General features: G+C 43.6%; 1 protein-coding gene across 1 annotated transcript in view; it reads right to left on the reverse strand.

Annotated features, from left to right (window-relative positions):
- Nucleotides 1–200: 200 nt before the first annotated feature.
- CDCA4 (cell division cycle associated 4) overlaps nucleotides 201–22215 on the reverse strand; it is a 120274-nt gene continuing 98259 nt past the window's right edge. Inside the window, exon 3 of the transcript XR_012717253.1 lies at nucleotides 201–213. The gene's annotated coding sequence lies outside the window, so the exon portion shown is untranslated. The remainder of the gene's footprint in view (nucleotides 214–22215) is intronic.

Below are 22215 nucleotides of genomic sequence, written 5' to 3' on the forward strand. Positions count from 1 at the left end.
ATTCAGCAAATTGCTACCATCGATGGTTTGCCTGCTCTGGCGTTTCAGCAGCTCTTAAGCTGTCCTGCAGCTGAACTTGCTCCTCATGCCATGCTTGTGATTGTTTCGGCATCTCAGCAACTCACTGGGATGCCATATAATGAGCGTGTTGTTGGCGTTGATGATCCGCCTGCTCTGGCATTTCAGCAGCTGTCAAACTGGCCTCCTACTGAACTTGTTCCTTGCACTGTGCCCGTGATTGTTCCGGCATCTCAGCAGCTTGCTGGGAAGCCATATAATCAGCGTGTTGTTGGCATCGATGATCCGCATGCTCCAGCATTTAGGCATCTCTCAAGTTGGCCTGCTGCTGAACTTGTTCCTCGCATTGTGCCTATGATTGTTCCAGCATCTCAGAAGCTCATTGGGTTGCCATATAATGAATGTGTTGTTGATATGGATGATTCCCCTCAGCTCCGCTTGAGGAGAACTCTGTGACTTCTTCTCTAATAATATGCAAATACATGTACACAATGGACTGAGGGTTAGTGTGTGTTTATATACTGTAGAGAGATAACAGACCTGGCTTTATCAGAAGCTGAGATAAACTGCTGCCAAGAGATGCTTAATATAGTATATGAACATAAATTCAGAACAGTCGTGAAGCCATGTCATAAAAAGTAGTCTATGTTTCAATTGAGGTTACAATCTATCGATGTGCCAAATTTCATTCAAATCCATTCAGCCATTTTTGCATGATTGATTAACAAACATCCAAACTTTCACATTTATAATATTAGTAGGACAAACTTTCACATTTTAGGATTAGTAGGATAGGATAGGATTCTTATTTTTTTAATGTCTTTCTTTATTTTCCAAAGGTTATAACCATGTGATAGCCACTTATCCTAGAGATGTGTTGTGCATTTCACGATGCTGCTAACTGTATATACTATTCTTCTCATATGTCCAGGTTCAATAGCCCTATGAGAGCGACCCAGTGAAGAGACATATACACAGCAGTAACACTGATTTAACATTACTGACGATAGCACTCACTTCAGATGGATACCTTTGTAATGGTGGTATGGTTTAGGATGGCAGGTGTTTATCTCAGTCACTCCCTTACAAATACCTATTGCTTGAATGCATTTACATTTCCTTGGTACTTATCCACATTAACATGACATTGCAGCAACAGGGTAAGTTCTATTACAAAGTCTAGTGCTGGGTATGAGCATTTGTGGGAATTTTGTGTCCTGATAAATGGCGAGTAAATTTTCCAGTGGTCATCTGACAAACAAGCGGTTGCATATTCCATGTTGCATAACAAATTATTGCTTATCGGAAGCATATTGACCTGTTTGCATCTATCTTTTGTCTCTGTAAAAGGTTAATGCAAATAAGTGCTTATTGTGTTATCTTAGGTCGACAATGGCCCTTCCCTTTCTCTGTAATAGGACCTTTATTCTTGTGCTCCATCATCTGAAAGTCATACGTGAATCCAAAGGCAGTTCCTTTCTCCCTTTCTTTAGAATCCAAAAAAGTCATTACTTCAAGGAGTCCAGGAGTCTTAGATTTGAAGATGTGAAGCTACTGTGTTGGCCCAAGCATTTGGCCCCAGAGTTTATTTCCATTTTTTAACTTTTTGTTAATGATCCTCAGCGCTCATTGACTGGTGACTCGCCAAGCAGAGACTCTGGCTAGAACACAATGCTGCTCTAGAACTCTCAATACAGTAATCAAATCTTATGTAGGCAAAGCTACATAAGCAACTCCTTTAAGAAGAATGTTTAATCTAAACTACAATAGATGAGCAGTAAGATGTGTATTGGATTAAGAAAACAGACAGTTTTGTACGTGTTCCACCTCTTTGACACAGTGACAAACCTCTTTCCAGTTAGACAGGCTCCTGACAATGCATAAAAGAGAAAACATTTTGCTACGGGCAAATTCATGTAGCTTTGCAGTTTGAAGGACAGTACAGATTACTAGGAGTAATGGTCAGATATGCAGGACAGTAAAGATTTGCCTGTCCATAAGTGATAGATGAGAAAGTTTCCATATTTCAGGTCCCACTGAACAGAAATAAAAAGGTCACTCCACTTTAATGATTAGATATTGCAGAATCAGAAGGTGAAGGTGCACAGCGTATTCCACACGGAAAAGAGAAAGGTGAAGAGTTCAGAGAGCAGATAGTCTGAACTAATGGGAATGTGGTCTGTGCTTGTTGGCCCATCTAATACAGTTAGAGACAATCCCTTCCTCTTCCATTCCGCCAAATGATGTGAGCAAAGAAGATTATTTTCTTCTCCACTGTCTCCTCTGGTACTCAGCGAGGTGTTTTACATTTACTGATGTCACCACACCAGTCTGATGATGTCATTCTACCCCTTTAATGGGTTTGTGACCTCAGTTTTACCACAACCATGCTCTGTTACCCATGAACCTTTAGAAGTAAAATTATACTTATGCTACTACAGGATTACAAATACATCAAATACATCCTACAAATAAATCAGATCATTTCAGTGTTTTAAGAAGCTTTTTTACACTATTTTAAAAATTCCCTAAAAGCCGTTTTGCATTTTCCACAATATTTGCCAAAAAATCCCAGATGAGTATAAGATGTACTTCCTCTAATGTCAACCCTTTGCATATGCTTTATAACCACTTCACTATATGTATAGTAGGGTAAGATAATATTGGACTCACTTCAGTAATAATACTTAGAGATGAGCGAACAGTGTTCTATCGAACTCATGTTCGATCGGATATTAGGCTGTTCGGCATGTTCGAATCGAATCGAACACCGCGTGGTAAAGTGCGCCATTACTCGATTCCCCTCCCACCTTCCCTGGCGCCTTTTTTGCTCCAATAACAGCGCTGGGTAGGTGGGACAGGAACTACGACACCGGTGACGTTGAAAAAAGTAGGCAAAACCCATTGGCTGCCGAAAACATGTGACCTCTAATTTAAAAGAACAGCGACGCCCAGCTTCGCGTCATTCTGAGCTTGCAATTCACCGAGGACGGAGGTTTCCGTCCAGCTAGCTAGGGCTTAGATTCTGGGTAGGCAGGGACAGGCTAGGATAGGAAGGAGAAGACAACCAACAGCTCTTGTAAGAGCTAAATTCCAGGGAGAAGCTTGTCAGTGTAACGTGGCACTGACGGGCTCAATCGCCGCAACCCAGCTTTCCCAGGATCCTGAATGGAATACACTGTCAGTGTATTCCCGTATACCCGATATATACCCCGATACCCGTTCCAACGGTGTGCCCCCCCACCTTCACCCCAGAAATACCCTGCAAGTCCCCTAGCAATAGAATTGGGGCTATATACACCCACAATTTTTACTACTGGTATACAGTGCCATTGTCTGACTGGGAATTCAAAGAATATATTGGGAATACAAATACCCTCATTTCTTGCTACTGCCATATAGTGCCAGTGTCTGACTGGGAATTCAAAGAATATATTGGGGTTACGTGCACCCACAATTTTTACTACTGGTATACAGTGCCATTGTCTGACTGGGAATTCAAAGAGTATATTGGGAATACAAATACCCTCATTTCTTGCTACTGCCATATAGTGCCAGTTTCTGACTGGGAATTCAAAGAATATATTGGGGTTACGTGCACCCACAATTTTTACTACTGGTATACAGTGCCATTGTCTGACTGGGAATTCAAAGAATATATTGGGGTTATAAATACCCTCATTTCTTGCTACTGCCATATAGTGCCAGTTTCTGACTGGTAATTCAAAGAATATATTGGGGTTACGTGCACCCACAATTTTTACTACTGGTATACAGTGCCATTGTCTGACTGGGAATTCAAAGAGTATATTGGGAATACAAATACCCTCATTTCTTGCTACTGCCATATAGTGCCAGTGTCTGACTGGGAATTCAAAGAATATATTGGGGTTACGTGCACCCACAATTTTTACTACTGGTATACAGTGCCATTGTCTGACTGGGAATTCAAAGAGTATATTGGGAATACAAATACCCTCATTTCTTGCTACTGCCATATAGTGCCAGTTTCTGACTGGGAATTCAAAGAATATATTGGGGTTACGTGCACCCACAATTTTTACTACTGGTATACAGTGCCATTGTCTGACTGGGAATTCAAAGAATATATTGGGGTTATAAATACCCTCATTTCTTGCTACTGCCATATAGTGCCAGTTTCTGACTGGTAATTCAAAGAATATATTGGGGTTACGTGCACCCACAATTTTTACTACTGGTATACAGTGCCATTGTCTGACTGGGAATTCAAAGAGTATATTGGGAATACAAATACCCTCATTTCTTGCTACTGCCATATAGTGCCAGTGTCTGACTGGGAATTCAAAGAATATATTGGGGTTACGTGCACCCACAATTTTTACTACTGGTATACAGTGCCATTGTCTGACTGGGAATTCAAAGAGTATATTGGGAATACAAATACCCTCATTTCTTGCTACTGCCATATAGTGCCAGTTTCTGACTGGGAATTCAAAGAATATATTGGGGTTACGTGCACCCACAATTTTTACTACTGGTATACAGTGCCATTGTCTGACTGGGAATTCAAAGAGTATATTGGGAATACAAATACCCTCATTTCTTGCTACTGCCATATAGTGCCAGTTTCTGACTGGGAATTCAAAGAATATATTGGGGTTACGTGCACCCACAATTTTTACTACTGGTATACAGTGCCATTGTCTGACTGGGAATTCAAAGAATATATTGGGGTTATAAATACCCTCATTTCTTGCTACTGCCATATAGTGCCAGTTTCTGACTGGTAATTCAAAGAATATATTGGGGTTACGTGCACCCACAATTTTTACTACTGGTATACAGTGCCATTGTCTGACTGGGAATTCAAAGAGTATATTGGGAATACAAATACCCTCATTTCTTGCTACTGCCATATAGTGCCAGTGTCTGACTGGGAATTCAAAGAATATATTGGGGTTACGTGCACCCACAATTTTTACTACTGGTATACAGTGCCATTGTCTGACTGGGAATTCAAAGAGTATATTGGGAATACAAATACCCTCATTTCTTGCTACTGCCATATAGTGCCAGTGTCTGACTGGGAATTCAAAGAATATATTGGGGTTACGTGCACCCACAATTTTTACTACTGGTATACAGTGCCATTGTCTGACTGGGAATTCAAAGAATATATTGGGGTTATAAATACCCTCATTTCTTGCTACTGCCATATAGTGCCAGTTTCTGACTGGTAATTCAAAGAATATATTGGGGTTACGTGCACCCACAATTTTTACTACTGGTATACAGTGCCATTGTCTGACTGGGAATTCAAAGAGTATATTGGGAATACAAATACCCTCATTTCTTGCTACTGCCATATAGTGCCAGTGTCTGACTGGGAATTCAAAGAATATATTGGGGTTACGTGCACCCACAATTTTTACTACTGGTATACAGTGCCATTGTCTGACTGGGAATTCAAAGAGTATATTGGGAATACAAATACCCTCATTTCTTGCTACTGCCATATAGTGCCAGTTTCTGACTGGGAATTCAAAGAATATATTGGGGTTACGTGCACCCACAATTTTTACTACTGGTATACAGTGCCATTGTCTGACTGGGAATTCAAAGAATATATTGGGGTTATAAATACCCTCATTTCTTGCTACTGCCATATAGTGCCAGTTTCTGACTGGGAATTCAAAGAATATATTGGGGTTACGTGCACCCACAATTTTTACTACTGGTATACAGTGCCATTGTCTGACTGGGAATTCAAAGAATATATTGGGGTTATAAATACCCTCATTTCTTGCTACTGCCATATAGTGCCAGTTTCTGACTGGTAATTCAAAGAATATATTGGGGTTACGTGCACCCACAATTTTTACTACTGGTATACAGTGCCATTGTCTGACTGGGAATTCAAAGAGTATATTGGGAATACAAATACCCTCATTTCTTGCTACTGCCATATAGTGCCAGTGTCTGACTGGGAATTCAAAGAATATATTGGGGTTACGTGCACCCACAATTTTTACTACTGGTATACAGTGCCATTGTCTGACTGGGAATTCAAAGAGTATATTGGGAATACAAATACCCTCATTTCTTGCTACTGCCATATAGTGCCAGTGTCTGACTGGGAATTCAAAGAATATATTGGGGTTACGTGCACCCACAATTTTTACTACTGGTATACAGTGCCATTGTCTGACTGGGAATTCAAAGAGTATATTGGGAATACAAATACCCTCATTTCTTGCTACTGCCATATAGTGCCAGTTTCTGACTGGGAATTCAAAGAATATATTGGGGTTACGTGCACCCACAATTTTTACTACTGGTATACAGTGCCATTGTCTGACTGGGAATTCAAAGAGTATATTGGGAATACAAATACCCTCATTTCTTGCTACTGCCATATAGTGCCAGTGTCTGACTGGGAATTCAAAGAATATATTGGGGTTACGTGCACCCACAATTTTTACTACTGGTATACAGTGCCATTGTCTGACTGGGAATTCAAAGAGTATATTGGGAATACAAATACCCTCATTTCTTGCTACTGCCATATAGTGCCAGTTTCTGACTGGGAATTCAAAGAATATATTGGGGTTACGTGCACCCACAATTTTTACTACTGGTATACAGTGCCATTGTCTGACTGGGAATTCAAAGAATATATTGGGGTTATAAATACCCTCATTTCTTGCTACTGCCATATAGTGCCAGTTTCTGACTGGGAATTCAAAGAATATATTGGGGTTACGTGCACCCACAATTTTTACTACTGGTATACAGTGCCATTGTCTGACTGGGAATTCAAAGAATATATTGGGGTTATAAATACCCTCATTTCTTGCTACTGCCATATAGTGCCAGTTTCTGACTGGTAATTCAAAGAATATATTGGGGTTACGTGCACCCACAATTTTTACTACTGGTATACAGTGCCATTGTCTGACTGGGAATTCAAAGAATATATTGGGAATACAAATACCCTCATTTCTTGCTACTGCCATATAGTGCCAGTGTCTGACTGGGAATTCAAAGAATATATTGGGGTTACGTGCACCCACAATTTTTACTACTGGTATACAGTGCCATTGTCTGACTGGGAATTCAAAGAGTATATTGGGAATACAAATACCCTCATTTCTTGCTACTGCCATATAGTGCCAGTTTCTGACTGGGAATTCAAAGAATATATTGGGGTTACGTGCACCCACAATTTTTACTACTGGTATACAGTGCCAATTTCTAACTAGGAATTCAAAATGCGCAAGGCTCCCGGAAAGGGACGTGGACGAGGCCGTGGGCGAGGTCGGGGGAATGGTTCTGGGGAGCAAGGTAGCAGTGAAGCCACAGGGCGTCCCGTGCCTACTCCTGTGGGGCAGCAAGCATTGCGCCACTCCACAGTGCCAGGGTTGCTTGCCACATTAACTAAACTGCAGGGTACAAACCTTAGTAGGCCCGAGAACCAGGAACAGGTCTTGCAATGGCTGTCAGAGAACGCTTACAGCACATTGTCCAGCAGCCAGTCAGACTCTGCCTCCTCTCCTCCTATTACCCAACAGTCTTGTCTTCCTTCCTCCCAAAATTCCGAAGCTTTACAGAACAATAACCCAAACTGTCCCTGCTCCCCAGAGCTGTTCTCCGCTCCTTTCATTGTCCCTCAACCTGCCTCTCCACGTCACGATTCCACGAACCTAACAGAGGAGCATCTGTATCCAGATGCTCAAACACTAGAGTCTCCTCCATCTCCGTTCGATTTGGTGGTGGATGACCAGCAACCCACCCTCATCGACGATGATGTGACGCAGTTGCCGTCAGGGCATCCAGTTGACCGGCGCATTGTGCGGGAGGAGGAGATGAGACAGGAGTTGGAAGAGGAAGTGGTGGATGATGAGGACACTGACCCGACCTGGACAGGGGGGATGTCAAGCGGGGAAAGTAGTGTGGATGTTGAGGCAGGTGCAGCACCAAAAAGGGTAGCTAGAGGCAGAGGCAGAGGTCAGCAGCTTAGGCGAAGCCAGGCCACACCCGGAATCTCCCAAGATGTTCCAGTTCGTACCCAGCCCCGAAAAACTCCCACCTCGAGGGCACGTTTCTCGAAGGTGTGGAGTTTTTTCAAGGAATGCGCCGAGGACAGATATAGTGTTGTCTGCACAATTTGCCTCTCGAAATTGATTAGGGGCTCTGAGAAGAGCAACCTGTCCACCACTTCAATGCGCCGTCATTTGGAATCCAAGCACTGGAATCAGTGGCAGGCAGCAACGGCAGGACAAAGGCCGACTGCCGTTCACGCCACTGCCACTGCCTCTGCCTCTGCCTCTGCCACTGCCACTGCTGACTGTGCTGGCGATGCACTCCAGAGGACGAGCCAGGACACCACTTCATCTGCCTCCGCCACTTTGTTGACTTCTACCTCATCCTCCCCTGGTCCTGTCTTATCTCCTTCTCCTGCACCATCAAAGGCACCATCAGGCGTTTCTTTACAACAACCCACCATCTCTCAGACATTGGAGCGGCGGCAGAAATACACTGCTAACCACCCACACGCGCAAGCCTTGAACGCCAACATCGCTAAACTGCTGGCCCAGGAGATGTTGGCGTTCCGGCTTGTTGAAACTCCCGCCTTCCTGGACCTGATGGCAACTGCGGCACCTCGCTATGCCGTCCCTAGCCGTCACTACTTCTCCCGGTGTGCCGTCCCCGCCTTGCACCAGCACGTGTCACTCAACATCAGGCGGGCCCTTAGTTCCGCGCTTTGCACAAAGGTCCACTTGACCACCGACGCGTGGACAAGTGCATGCGGACAGGGACGCTACATTTCACTGACGGCACACTGGGTGAATGTAGTTGAGGCTGGGACTGCTTCCCAAACTGGCCCGGTGTACCTCGTCTCCCCGCCTAACATTCCTGGCAGGGACACGAGAAGAACACCCCCCTCCTCCTCCTCCTCCTCTACCGCCTCCTCCTCCGCCACCGCCTCCTCCTCCGCCACCGCCTCCTCCTCCGCTGTTAGATTGACCCCAGCTACGAGTTGGAAACGTTGCAGCACTGGCGTTGGTAGACGTCAGCAGGCTGTGCTGAAGCTGATCAGCTTGGGGGACAGACAGCACACTGCCTCCGAGGTGAGGGATGCCCTCCTCGATGAGACGGCAATATGGTTTGAGCCGCTGCACCTGGGCCCAGGCATGGTCGTTTGTGATAACGGCCGGAACCTGGTAGCAGCTCTGGAGCTTGCCGGACTCCAACATGTTCCATGCCTGGCCCACGTCTTCAACCTAGTGGTGCAACGTTTCCTAAAGAGCTACCCCAATGTTCCAGAGCTACTGGTGAAAGTGCGGCGCATGTGCGCCCACTTTCGCAAGTCGACAGTAGCCGCTGCTAGCTTAAAATCTCTCCAGCAACGCCTGCATGTGCCACAACACCGGCTTTTGTGCGACGTCCCCACACGCTGGAACTCAACGTTTCAGATGTTGAATAGAGTGGTTGAGCAGCAGAGACCTTTGATGGAATACCAGCTACAAAACCCTAGGGTGCCACAAAGTCAGCTGCCTCAGTTTCACATCCATGAGTGGCCATGGATGAGAGACCTTTGTGACATCCTACGGGTCTTTGAGGAGTCCACAAGGAGGGTGAGCTCTGAGGATGCGATGGTGAGCCTTACAATCCCGCTCTTGTGTGTTCTGAGAGAATCCCTGATTGACATCAGGGATAACTCAGATCACACAGAGGAGTTAGGGATAGCATCCGATCCGTCACAGCTGGAGAGTAGGTCCACACATCTGTCCGCTTCACTGCGTTTAATGGAGGAGGAGGAGGAGGAGGAGGAGGAAGAAGAGTTGTCCGATGATGTGATGGTGATACAGGAGGCTTCCGGGCAACTTCGAATCGTCCCATTGTTGCAGCGCGGATGGGTAGACATGGAGGATGAGGAGGAAATGGAGATTGAACTTTCCGGTGGGGCCAGAGGAGTCATGCCAACTAACACTGTGGCAGACATGGCTGAGTTCATGTTGGGGTGCTTTACAACCGACAAGCGTATTGTCAAAATCATGGAGGACAACCAGTACTGGATCTTTGCTATCCTTGACCCCCGGTATAAAAACAACATCTCGTCTTTTATTCCGGTAGAGGGGAGGGCCAATCGCATCAATGCTTGCCACAGGCAATTGGTGCAGAATATGATGGAGATGTTTCCAGCATGTGACGTTGGCGGCAGGGAGGGCAGTTCCTCCAGTAGGCAACCAAGTTCTCACCGGTCCACACAAACGAGGGGCACACTGTCTAAGGTCTGGGACACCTTGATGGCACCCCCTCGCCAAAGTGCCGCCACGGAGGGTCCTAGTGTCACCAGGCGTGAGAAGTATAGGCGCATGTTGCGGGAATACCTTTCCGACCACAGCCCTGTCCTCTCCGACCCCTCTGCGCCCTACACGTATTGGGTGTCGAAGTTGGACCTGTGGCTTGAACTTGCCCTATATGCCTTGGAGGTGCTGTCCTGTCCTGCCGCCAGCGTCCTATCTGAGAGGGTGTTCAGTGCAGCCGGTGGCATCATCACTGACAAGCGCACCCGTCTGTCAGCTGAGAGTGCCGACCGGCTCACTTTGATAAAAATGAACCACCACTGGGTAGAGCCGTCATTTTTGTGCCCACCTGTGTAAAGCACCCCAACATGAAACTCCATGTCTGTACTCAACCTCTCCAATTCCTCCGCATCCTCATACTCATCCACCATAAGCGTTGCACAATTCTGCTAATACTAGGCTCCCTCCACCCTGATTTCCCCCAACTCTGCTGGTTAGAGGCTCCCTCCACCATGAATTTGCCCAAACTGGGCTGTTTAGAGGCTCCCTCCACCATGAATTGGTCCAAACTGGGGTGGTTAGAGGCTCCCTCCACCATGAATTGGTCCAAACTGGGGTGGTTAGAGGCTCCCTCCACCATTAATTGGTCCAAACTGGGCTGGTTAGAGGCTCCCTCCACAATTAATTGGTCCAAACTGGGCTAATTAGAGGCTCCCTCCACCATGAATTGGTCCAAACTGGGTTTTTTAGAGGCTCCCTCCACCATTAATTGGTCCAAACTGGGCTGGTTAGAGGCTCCCTCCACAATTAATTGGTCCAAACTGGGCTAATTAGAGGCTCCCTCCACCATGAATTGGTCCAAACTGGGTTTTTTAGAGGCTCCCTCCACCATTAATTGGTCCAAACTGGGCTGGTTAGAGGCTCCCTCCACAATTAATTGGTCCAAACTGGGCTAATTAGAGGCTCCCTCCACCATGAATTGGTCCAAACTGGGCTGGTTAGAGGCTCCCTCCACAATTAATTGGTCCAAACTGGGCTAATTAGAGGCTCCCTCCACCATTAATTGGTCCAAACTGGGCTGGTTAGAGGCTCCCTCCACCATTAATTGGTCCAAACTGGGCTGGTTAGAGGCTCCCTCCACCATGAATTTGCCCAAACTGGGGTGGTTAGAGGCTCCCTCCACCATTAATTGGTCCAAACTGGGCTGGTTAGAGGCTCCCTCCACAATTAATTGGTCCAAACTGGGCTAATTAGAGGCTCCCTCCACCATGAATTGGTCCAAACTGGGTTTTTTAGAGGCTCCCTCCACCATGAATTTGCCCAAACTGGGCTGTTTAGAGGCTCCCTCCACCATGAATTGGTCCAAACTGGGCTGGTTAGAGGCTCCCTCCACCATGAATTTCCCAAAACTTGGCTGTTTAGAGGCTCCCTCCACCATTAATTGGTCCAAACTGGGCTGGTTAGAGGCTCCCTCCACCATTAATTGGTCCAAACTGGGCTGGTTAGAGGCTCCCTCCACCATTAATTGGTCCAAACTGGGCTGGTTAGAGGCTCCCTCCACCATTAATTGGTCCAAACTGGGCTGTTTAGAGGCTCCCTCCACCATTAATTGGTCCAAACTGGGCTGGTTAGAGGCTCCCTCCACCATGAATTTGCCCAAACTGGGCTGTTTAGAGGCTCCCTCCACCATGAATTGGTCCAAACTGGGCTGGTTAGAGGCTCCCTCCACCATGAATTTCCCAAAACTTGGCTGTTTAGAGGCTCCCTCCACCATTAATTGGTCCAAACTGGGCTGGTTAGAGGCTCCCTCCACCATGAATTGGTCCAAACTGGGGTTTTTAGAGGCTCCCTCCACCATGAATTGGTCCAAACTGGGGTTTTTAGAGTCTCCCTCCACCATGAATTGGTCCAAACTGGGGTTTTTAGAGTCTCCCTCCACCATGAATTGGTCCAAACTGGGGTTTTTAGAGGCTCCCTCCACCATGAATTTGCCCAAACTCTGCTGGTTAGAGGCTCAATCCACCCTGATTTTCAAAACAAATGTTGGTGCCAACCTCAACTTACTACAAGGGCCAAATTCACTGCTGGTGACAAGCTCTCCTCACTGCAAGTGCCAAATACACATGTTTCAAGGTGTTTTCCTACTGTCAGAGAGGTGGTATTGAGTGTGTAAAGTGTGTAGTTGTTAGGCTGTGATGTTGGGGTAATAGAGGGTCTTTGGTGTGTTAGATGCCCCCAGACATGCTTCCCCTGCTGTCCCAGTGTCATTCCAGAGGTGTTGGCATCATTTCCTGGGGTGTCATAGTGGACTTGGTGACCCTCCAGACACGGATTTGGGTTTCCCCCTTAACGAGTATCTGTTCCCCATAGACTATAATGGGGTTCGAAACCCGTTCGAACACACGAACATTGAGCGGCTGTTCGAATCGAATTTCGAACCTCGAACATTTTAGTGTTCGCTCATCTCTAATAATACTCTGTCCATTGTGATATCTCATTCTGAAGAAGCATTGCTTAACCTAAGATGAAAGCAACTCTTCTACCCACTAGAGACTGGTATGTGCTTCTTTGTGTGGTCAGCTTGGCACTGTATACTTTACATCCGTGTGACTACTTAGTACTGAGATCAAGTGACTGAAGTCATCTGATTCCCACTGCCACAGCTGGAAGTGAGATAAAGCAATACTTCTTAAGGGTTTCATCTGACATGTTGTTTATATCCTTTTAGTATAAAGACTACTTTGTGAACCTATGTATACACAACTCCTCTGAAAGCAGAGCCATGAGAAGGGGTTGGCAGGGTAGGCAGTTCCATATCATACCACTGGGGGTAGAGATTCAATTATTGGATTAAGAAATCAGAGCAGCTATAAATAATTGTGTACTCCCAACTGGATATAATAGCATCATTTCGCTGTATGATGGTGCCTACATGAGAGGTGACAGATAAGGATTGGAGACGAGCTGCAGGAATCGGGGGAAAGTCTGTCATCTGCTAAATAGTTTGCTCACACATTTTGGATTTGACACAGATTTTGACATATATTACACTACTGTGCATATGATTTAGGCAGATGCAAAGTAAGAATGTTTTAAAAAAAAACTGAATTAATAGTTTATTTTTGCTAATTCACAATATTGTAAATGATGTCAATGAACAAAAGAGAAATCTAAATCCTATCAATAGTTGGTGTGACCACTCTTTGTCTTCCATCAATTCTTCTAGATACACTTGCAGACAGCTTTTGAAGTAACTTTGCAGGAATATTGTTTAACTATTAGGGGGCATTCACACGGAGTAATGCCGGGCGTGTATTACAGCCGTACACGCCGGCGCTACGGCAGACTGCCGAACACTTCCCATTCACTTCAATGGGAGCGCTCGTAACAGCGGCGTTTACAAGCGCTCCCATTGAAGTGAATGGGAAGTGTTCAGCAGCCTGCCGTAGCGCCGGCGTGTACGGCTGTAATACACGCCTGGCGTTACTCCATGTGAATGCCCCCTTAACCCTTTTGTTTTTGATAGAATTCTTATTATGTAGCATGTTTCCACCCCACGTGCCCAAAACACAGCCTATTTTAGCTGTGTTCCGTAACATGAGACCGTAGCACATAGTGGGCCACAGCAAAAAAGCACTACGGGAAAAATCTCGGTGGAAAGGCACAGCTATGTGTTTCCGCTGCAGAGAAAATGCCAGGGTTTCTGTAGGTATAATGGATATGCTGCAATTTACAAAAACACAGCAGTTTTTGAAATCGCAGCATGTCTTCTGCAGATATTTTTATGTAATGTGTCAATTGGAATCTAAGCCACTTTGCAGGTAAACATGAAAGGCTGCGGTTTTTGGCAAAATTGCGGCATTTACGCTACGTGGAGCCTTGGCGTAAAGGAGTAAATAATATAAAGAAAGAACTTATTCTTCTCTCATATGCGAAATCAGTTCCTGGCTTTGGCTTAAAAAATACAGCAAAATCTGCAACAAAAACATGGCTTTTCTGCATTGCATGGTCTCACCTAAGGCTGAGGTCCCACATTACGGAAATGCAGCTTTTTTCGTTGCAGATTTTGCAGCGGTGTTTTGAGCCAAAGCAAAGAATGACTACAAAAGGAATGGGAAATACAGTCCTATGAAAAAGTTTGGGCACCCCTATTAATCTTAATCATTTTCAGTTCTAAATATTTTGGTATTTGCAACAGCCATTTCAGTTTGATATATCTAATAACTGATGGATACAGTAATATTTCAGGATTGAAATGAGGTTTATTGTACTAACAGAAAATGTGCAATATGCATTAAACCAAAATTTGACCGGTGCAAAAGTATGGGCACCTCAACAGAAAAGTGACATTAATATTTAGTAGATCCTCCTTTTGCAAAGATAACAGCCTCTAGTCGCTTCCTGTAGCTTTTAATCAGTTCCTGGATCCTGGATAAAGGTATTTTGGACAAACAATTCAAGTTCAGTTAAGTTAGATGGTCGCCGAGCATGGACAGCCCGCTTCAAATCATCCCACAGATGTTCAATGATATTCAGGTCTGGGGACTGGGATGGCCATTCCAGAACATTGTAATTGTTCCTCTGCATGAATGCCTGAGGATTTGGAGTGGTGTTTTGGATCATTGTCTTGCTGAAATATCCATCCCCGGCGTAACTTCAACTTCGTCACTGATTCTTGAACATTATTCTCAAGAATCTGCTGATACTGAGTGGAATCCATGCGACTCTCAACTTTAACAAGATTCCCGATGCCGGCATTGGCCACACAGCCCCAAAGCATGATGGAACCTCCACCAAATTTTACAGTAGGTAGCATGTGTTTTTCTTGGAATGCTGTTTCTTTTTGGACGCCATGCATAATGCCTTTTTTTTATAACCAAACAACTCAATTTTTGTTTCCAAAATGAAGCTGCCTTGTCCAAATGTGCTTTTTCATACCTCAGGCAACTCTATTTGTGGCGTACGTGCAGAAACGGCTTCTTTCTCATCACTCTCCCATACAGCTTGTATTTGTGCAAAGTGCGCTGTATAGTTGACCGATGCACAGTGACACCATCTGCAGCAAGATGATGCTGCAGCTCTTTGGAGGTGGTCTGTGGATTGTCCTTGACTGTTCTCACCATTCTTCTTCTCTGCCTTTCTGATATTTTTCTTGGCCTGCCACTTCTGGGCTTAACAAGAACTGTCCCTGTGGTCTTCCATTTCCTTACTATGTTCCTCACAGTGGAAACTGACAGGTTAAATCTCTGAGACAACATTTTGTATCCTTCCCCTGAACAACTATGTTGAACAATCTTTGTTTTCAGATCATTTGAGAGCGGGCTGTCCATGCTCGGCCACCATCAAACTTAACTGAACTTGAATTGTTTTGTAGAAAGAAATGGTCCAAAATACCTTCATCCAGGATCCAGGAACTGATTAAAAGCTACAGGAAGCGACTAGAGGCTGTTATCTTTGCAAAAGGAGGATCTACTAAATATTAATGTCACTTTTCTGTTGAGGTGCCCATATTTTTGCACCGGTCAAATTTTGGTTTAATGCATATTGCGCATTTTCTGTTAGTACAATAAACCTCATTTCAATCCTGAAATATTACTGTGTCCATCAGTTATTAGATATATCAAACTGAAATGGCTGTTGCAAACACCAAAATATTTAGAACTAAAAATGATTAAGATTAATAGGGGTGCCCAAACTTTTTCATAGGACTGTACATAGGAAGTTCTTATACTTCTCCCATCTGCTAAATCTACTCCTAGCCTTGGCTCAAAAAAAACGCAGCAAAATCTGCAACAAAAAAAAGCTGCATTTCCGCAACGTGGAGCCTCAGCCTAAGACTCTTGATTTCTGCTGGGAAAAGTGAGTCTATGTAATTGATGGTGGGTGGGCAGCCGCAAAAATTCCTGCAGCTACCATCTTGGCTGTAGCAGCTACAGTAATGTATCTAACTGTACATTAAAATACTGCTGTAAAAGGAAAAGGTATAGATTCAGGGTGGAGCAACACTTATCATTAATTCCAAGAATTCTAGCCTGAAGTTACACAGATATAAGAGAAATATTAGACTCCTTGATGTCTTTCATCCGCGCACTTCCTGCAAGTTCTTTCTTGCTCTTGACTTTATTCAAGGAAGATGAAAAAAAAAACGACTTTTCTTGAAAATTCAGTGTAATCATTTAAATTCACAATCTTCTGGAATGTAGAAATTGGCGGAATTCATTTGCATACATTAGATTTGATTTAGTGTTCAAAATTTACAAATAAATTAAGCTAGTTGAAAGTTACGTGAAAGGCAACATAATAAATTGATGATATATATATAATACCGGTAATAATAATAAATTTTATTTATATAGCGCCAACATATTCTGCAGCGCTGTACAATTTGTAGGGTTCAAATACAGACAGAAAGATACATTACAAAGAAAGTCATTTCACACAATGGGACTGAGGGTGTATATATATATATATATATATATATATATATATATATATATATATTAATATCGTTACCAAATATCAATATAAAATGTTTCAGTCATAGTGATGGCAAATCCGACCTGGGAACAAATAAATGGAGGCTCTTTGACCCTGTTGCTTGAGGAACCATTCTTAAATGGAAAAGGTCATCAGGGGCCTCTTGCTACAATTGTTTTATGTATGTAATCTTTTCTCTGATGTTGGATATGTTTTATGTATTTTAAGAAGCTGTAATAAAATAACACTTTTATGGAGATTATATATGGCTCAATGACTTTTTGTATGATGTACTATTAGTTATTGTTTGTGATGTGTCCTTTGAGTATTTTCTAGTTTACACTAAAACTTTGCTAGTTTTGAATATTGTTCATGCGTAAACGCCAGATGCTGGCTGAGACGTTGGCTACTTTGCTGTGTTTGTCATTTATTTTGTGAATTTATTTTCATGCCATGCTGTAATAGAAAAACCTCCATAGACTAAGGCCCCACCTAGTGCCTCCCAGCAAAAAAGTGCTGTGGGCAGCAACGCATCGTGCTTTTTCCTACAGCACTTCTCACAGAATGTCCACAGAGGTTTCCTCTGCAGACTTTCTGCTTCCATGAAACCTATAGGGAAACTACCGATGTTTCCGTAGATATAATTTACATGCTGCGATTACAAAAACCGCAGCGTTTTTGGAAATTGCTACATGTCTGTTGCTTGCAATTTCCCACAATATGTGAATACGCTGGAGTCTCGCTATATCAGCCCCAGATTCCTGACTTAGGCTCCGTTCCCCGAGTGACTAACGAAACAGAAGTAATAACCTCACTATACGTGTGGCTTACTACCAGCCACATGAAAAAACAAACACAATTTGGTCTCACCGGACTCAGGGTTACAGGACAGACCAGCCATCTCCTCACCTCCTGGATTTGCCCTGAAATGCAGGATCTGCAACCTTTTGTTGCCCAGTAATGAGCGTCCGTACCCAGACATGGGACGGAAACCTATTCCGGACCTGCCCTAGATCACACATAAGGCTCCGTTCCCACAGAGTAATGAGCCGCTCACTTAGAAACATAAACACGTGTCAGAGCGAGGCGCTTCAAAACAGATCCCATTGACTTCAATGGGTGCCAGCTTACGTGCGCTACCCATTGAAATCAATGGGTTATAAAGCCTCCCATTAATTTCAATGGGTAGCGCACAGGTAAAGTGGTCAGGTAATGGAGGGGGTGTACATCTCACCCAGACTACTAAGGTGGGTGAGATGAGAAAACTCCAGAAGGAGTGTTTGTTGTCAGCAGACAACTTTCGTCTGCTGAGCATTTTAGTAAATGCTCAGTATTGGGCTGGATTTTGAGGAATGGCAGGTAGGTTGGTAGTGGGACCTGTCATTCCACCCCCCTCCAGTCCACACTTTGGGGATGTTCTGGCAGCGCCTCAGCTGCAGAGAGTCTGCTCATCAAGGGAGCTTAAGAAGCCAGCTCCAGCAGCAACAAAAGGCAGAGTTTGGCTGGAGAGCCAACAGAGAGGTCATATTTTTGGAGCTGTGTCCTGAATGATTCTACTGGCTTTTGGATTTCTGTTATTCTAGGTGAGGTAACCTATTCTATGTTTAGTTAGAGCCTAGCCGGGCAGGTATTTATTTTTGTATTGTTTCCTTTTGTTGCTGCACTGTTTTTTGGAGTGAAAATAAAACTCTACCTTTGTTTTGGACTACAGAAACTAGACTTTTGTGTCTATGCCACCCCACCTAGCAACCCCAGACCCTGACATTGCATATAATGTGTCCCTGTCTTGACTGTTTGGGTCTGCACCACTCCTTCTACTGAGCTACCTTCCCCACAGTATATAGTACAATTACTAAACCTTTACATCAGGAAAGTAACTTACAATATACCCATTTTAATATTACACTTTATTAAATGATCATTACAAAACATAGGAATAAACATAGACCTATTCAATGAGCGCATTAAGTATGCTATAAATAAAAAATTCCTCTTCTTAAACTCAGTGACATGGGTTTTACTTTTTCTGTGAATCCGCTGACAAAGATGACATTTTCTAATTAGGACTATTGCAGTCATTATATTAGCTAACCACTGAAAATTGGTAATATCCTTCTGGGACCACAACTAGGTTAACCAAGATCTTCTGCAACAACTACGTATCATGTGGTGACTGGTACCAAACCTCTTTGATCATAAAAAAACAAAGATGTAAGTCTCAATATGGATGGATTTCTAACAAGTACACATTTCATGGCTATACAATCCCTTAGATACTAAATATAAAAGTGCTTACTGGTGGTCTGTCATGTTTAATCCACTGAGGACACATCGAATTTCCTTTTTTAAATTTTTGTCTTTCCAAATCCAGAAAAAACCTTGCAATTTTAGCATTGTGCCTTTCTTTATATTGTTCACTTTATGAGATAAAGTTTGTCAAATGAGGAAGGGGGGGGGGGGTTGAATATCAATTTTTTTATTTTAAAATATATTTAATAACTTTATTTACCGTATGTTTCAGACTATAAGACGCACTTAGATTTTAGAGGAGGAAAATAGGGCAAAAAATTTGGAGCAAAAAATGTGCTAAGATATTTAATAACATAAATAACATAATAATTCACCAATGTCTTTTTTTTTGTGGGATCAGGTGTACTTTTTAGTTATACCATTTTGGGAAATGTCTATTGCTTTGATCACTTTTCATTCAAATCAGGGGTGACACTGTGAATATAAGGCACATACAGGCGCTGCAGGCTTTCTGGTCTTAGGGTCCATTCACACGGAGTAAACGCGCACTCATTTTGGCAAAATACAGGTGTAACGAATACACGTGTAAAAATAAGACTCCCGTTGACTTCAAACATGTCACGTTTTTTGGCACGTTTTTTTCACGTGTAAAAAATGTCATTGAAGTCAATGGGAGTCTTATTGTTACATGTGTATTCTTTACACGCGTATTTTGCCAAAATGAGCGCGCGTTTACTCCATGTGAATGGACCCTTAATGTGCCTGCACAGCCTGTACCCTATTCCCTAACACTATGGGATGCCGCTCCACCCACCAACAGCTACATTCGGACTGTAAGACGCACCCTTATTTTCTTCCCACATTTGTGTTTTATAGTCCGAAAAATACTGTACTTTGTTTTACCTTTCTTTTAGTCCTCCTACTATCAATTTGCAGATGTTTAATAACACTATTACACCACCTGAGGCAGGGTGTTATAAAACTTCCATGATGGCATATGTTATTGTGAGCTGTCATGACAACTGTTGGTGGCAAGTTGGCAGGTCCCTTGTAATCTAATGTTTTATATTCCATAGTCACAATTGACTGCTCCAATTCGTACTATCACCCCTGGCTGTTTGCAGTGTCTGCTGTATCACAGCTGGCACCCGCCACATATGGTGCAGGCTCAGCAGATGTGCTAAGGGGTGGAAGGGGCTGCCTGATGTAGAAAACACACAAAGGTACTGTCTGGAGGACAGAGGGACATACGGCATGGGATCTGGGCACTAGCCATATAAACAGTGTCATAAAATGAACACAGTAGTCCTTTTTCTCCTCCTCCTTGCAAGAGGTTCCAGCACAGTCTCAAACATCAACCCTCATCTGAATTAGACCTAGACAATTAAGGTAACCAAACCTAGAAAAACCAAAAAAACTTTAGTAGCAGGGTGCAGTTGGGTCTAATATTATTAGAAGGGAAGATGAGATTTCATTAGACAATTAGGGGGCTCCCAATCATTTATGGATACCATAGTTACAGTGCATACAAGGTTTAGTGTTAGCTTGTTATTCTGCAGACACCAAACTATAACAAAGTATTAAGTTTTGCCAGTTTGATCTTCATAAACCTTTCATTAGGAAAATACAACATATTCATTACGATGACTGAACCTCTTCCTGGAAACTTCGTAGTGGAGTCTTTGTGGTAGGGTATGTAATATAGATGTTATATAATAAAATACAGCATAGTGTGTTTATTGGTGTCTGGAGAGTTTACAGTGGATTGTGGTGGATATCACTACAACTTCTGAAGCCGGACTGATAATGTGGAGTTATCTTGTAAATGACTCCCTAATCCTGTAGCAACTTAGCAGTAGTAGTATTATTAATACTGTATTAATATTTATAGATCAAAGAATGTGCTTCCAAACCAGCATTGCCTTGTATCAGCAACTCTCATAATGTCTTTTACTACCTGCATTATGTTTTATTCCTACTATTCCTTAATGTAACAAACAGTGATGCCAATGTAGCACTGAAGGGGAATGAAATTTCAACACAGTGCTGGACATTTAGTACTACCGTTGTACTGTGCCATGCAATTGGTGCAGTAGTTGCCCCAAAAAACCAAATAGTACTTGGACTTGTAATGGTGGTTAGGAACTCTGAGGGTATGTTCACATAGGGTTTTTTGGACCAGAACCTGAAGCAGAGGCTGGTCCAAAACACTGGTAGCCACGACTGAATGCCGGTGTCTTCAGGGCGAATCGCGAGGTGAAACGGCCTGAAGAATGAGCATCTCGCTTCTTTTTCCGGGAGACGGAACAAGTCGGCTCCCGGAAAAAAACACCTGACCGGCTCCCATTGATTTCAATGGGAACCGTCTTTTTGGTCAGGATTTTGAGGTGATTACGGCCACAAAATCCTGACCAAATAACCCCATGTGAACTTACCCTAACAGTTCTTCCAATTTTCCTCATGGTCTGGTGCAGTGCTGAGGGCCCTGTAGTTTACCTGGTGGTGATGGTGGTCTCTCCTTGGGACACATCCTAGATGTGTTAGACCTTCCTGAGCCTGATTAGAGTGCCCATGATGGTTCTGGAGGAATAAGACTTAGGAAATATGAGGTATGCAGGAACAGGGTAATTTGCAACTTTACTCGAGGTAGAACTAGGCAACACAGCACACAATCAATAAAAGTGTGATCATTATAGTATTTTCTCTGCAGGCTGCGGCTCAGCTGGAAGATGGAGCACTCTTCTCTGTGTCTCACTGGCCGGGGAAGTGTTCCACATTACTCAGTGTGCCATGACCTGAAAGGGGATCTCCAAGTCCTTAGGCTAGGTCATCATTATCAGATGATGGGAGTCCAGCCCCCAACTACCAATCACCTGTTTTCAGCACAGTGTACAGAGCCAGAAGAATATGCCTCAGTATGCTATGTAGTGGCCCTGTCATGTAATTGCAGTTCAGCTCCCATTCAAGTGAACTTCACAGTGTATGGAGCCACCTGCTATGATAGGCCATCAGTATAAAAACTAGGAGAACTAGGTGTGCAACTAAAGTGCAAGCTTTAACCAGGGTCCCTTACCCTATCCTTATAGCATATTCTTGATAGTGGCGGTTGAAACTTGAAACAGATATAACTATAGTACCCTTAACTCCTCTTATCAAGAATATGGTGAGTGGGCAGCAT

The sequence above is a fragment of the Leptodactylus fuscus genome, chromosome 7 (assembly GCF_031893055.1).
Source record: "Leptodactylus fuscus isolate aLepFus1 chromosome 7, aLepFus1.hap2, whole genome shotgun sequence".
Lineage (NCBI taxonomy): Eukaryota > Metazoa > Chordata > Amphibia > Anura > Leptodactylidae > Leptodactylus > Leptodactylus fuscus.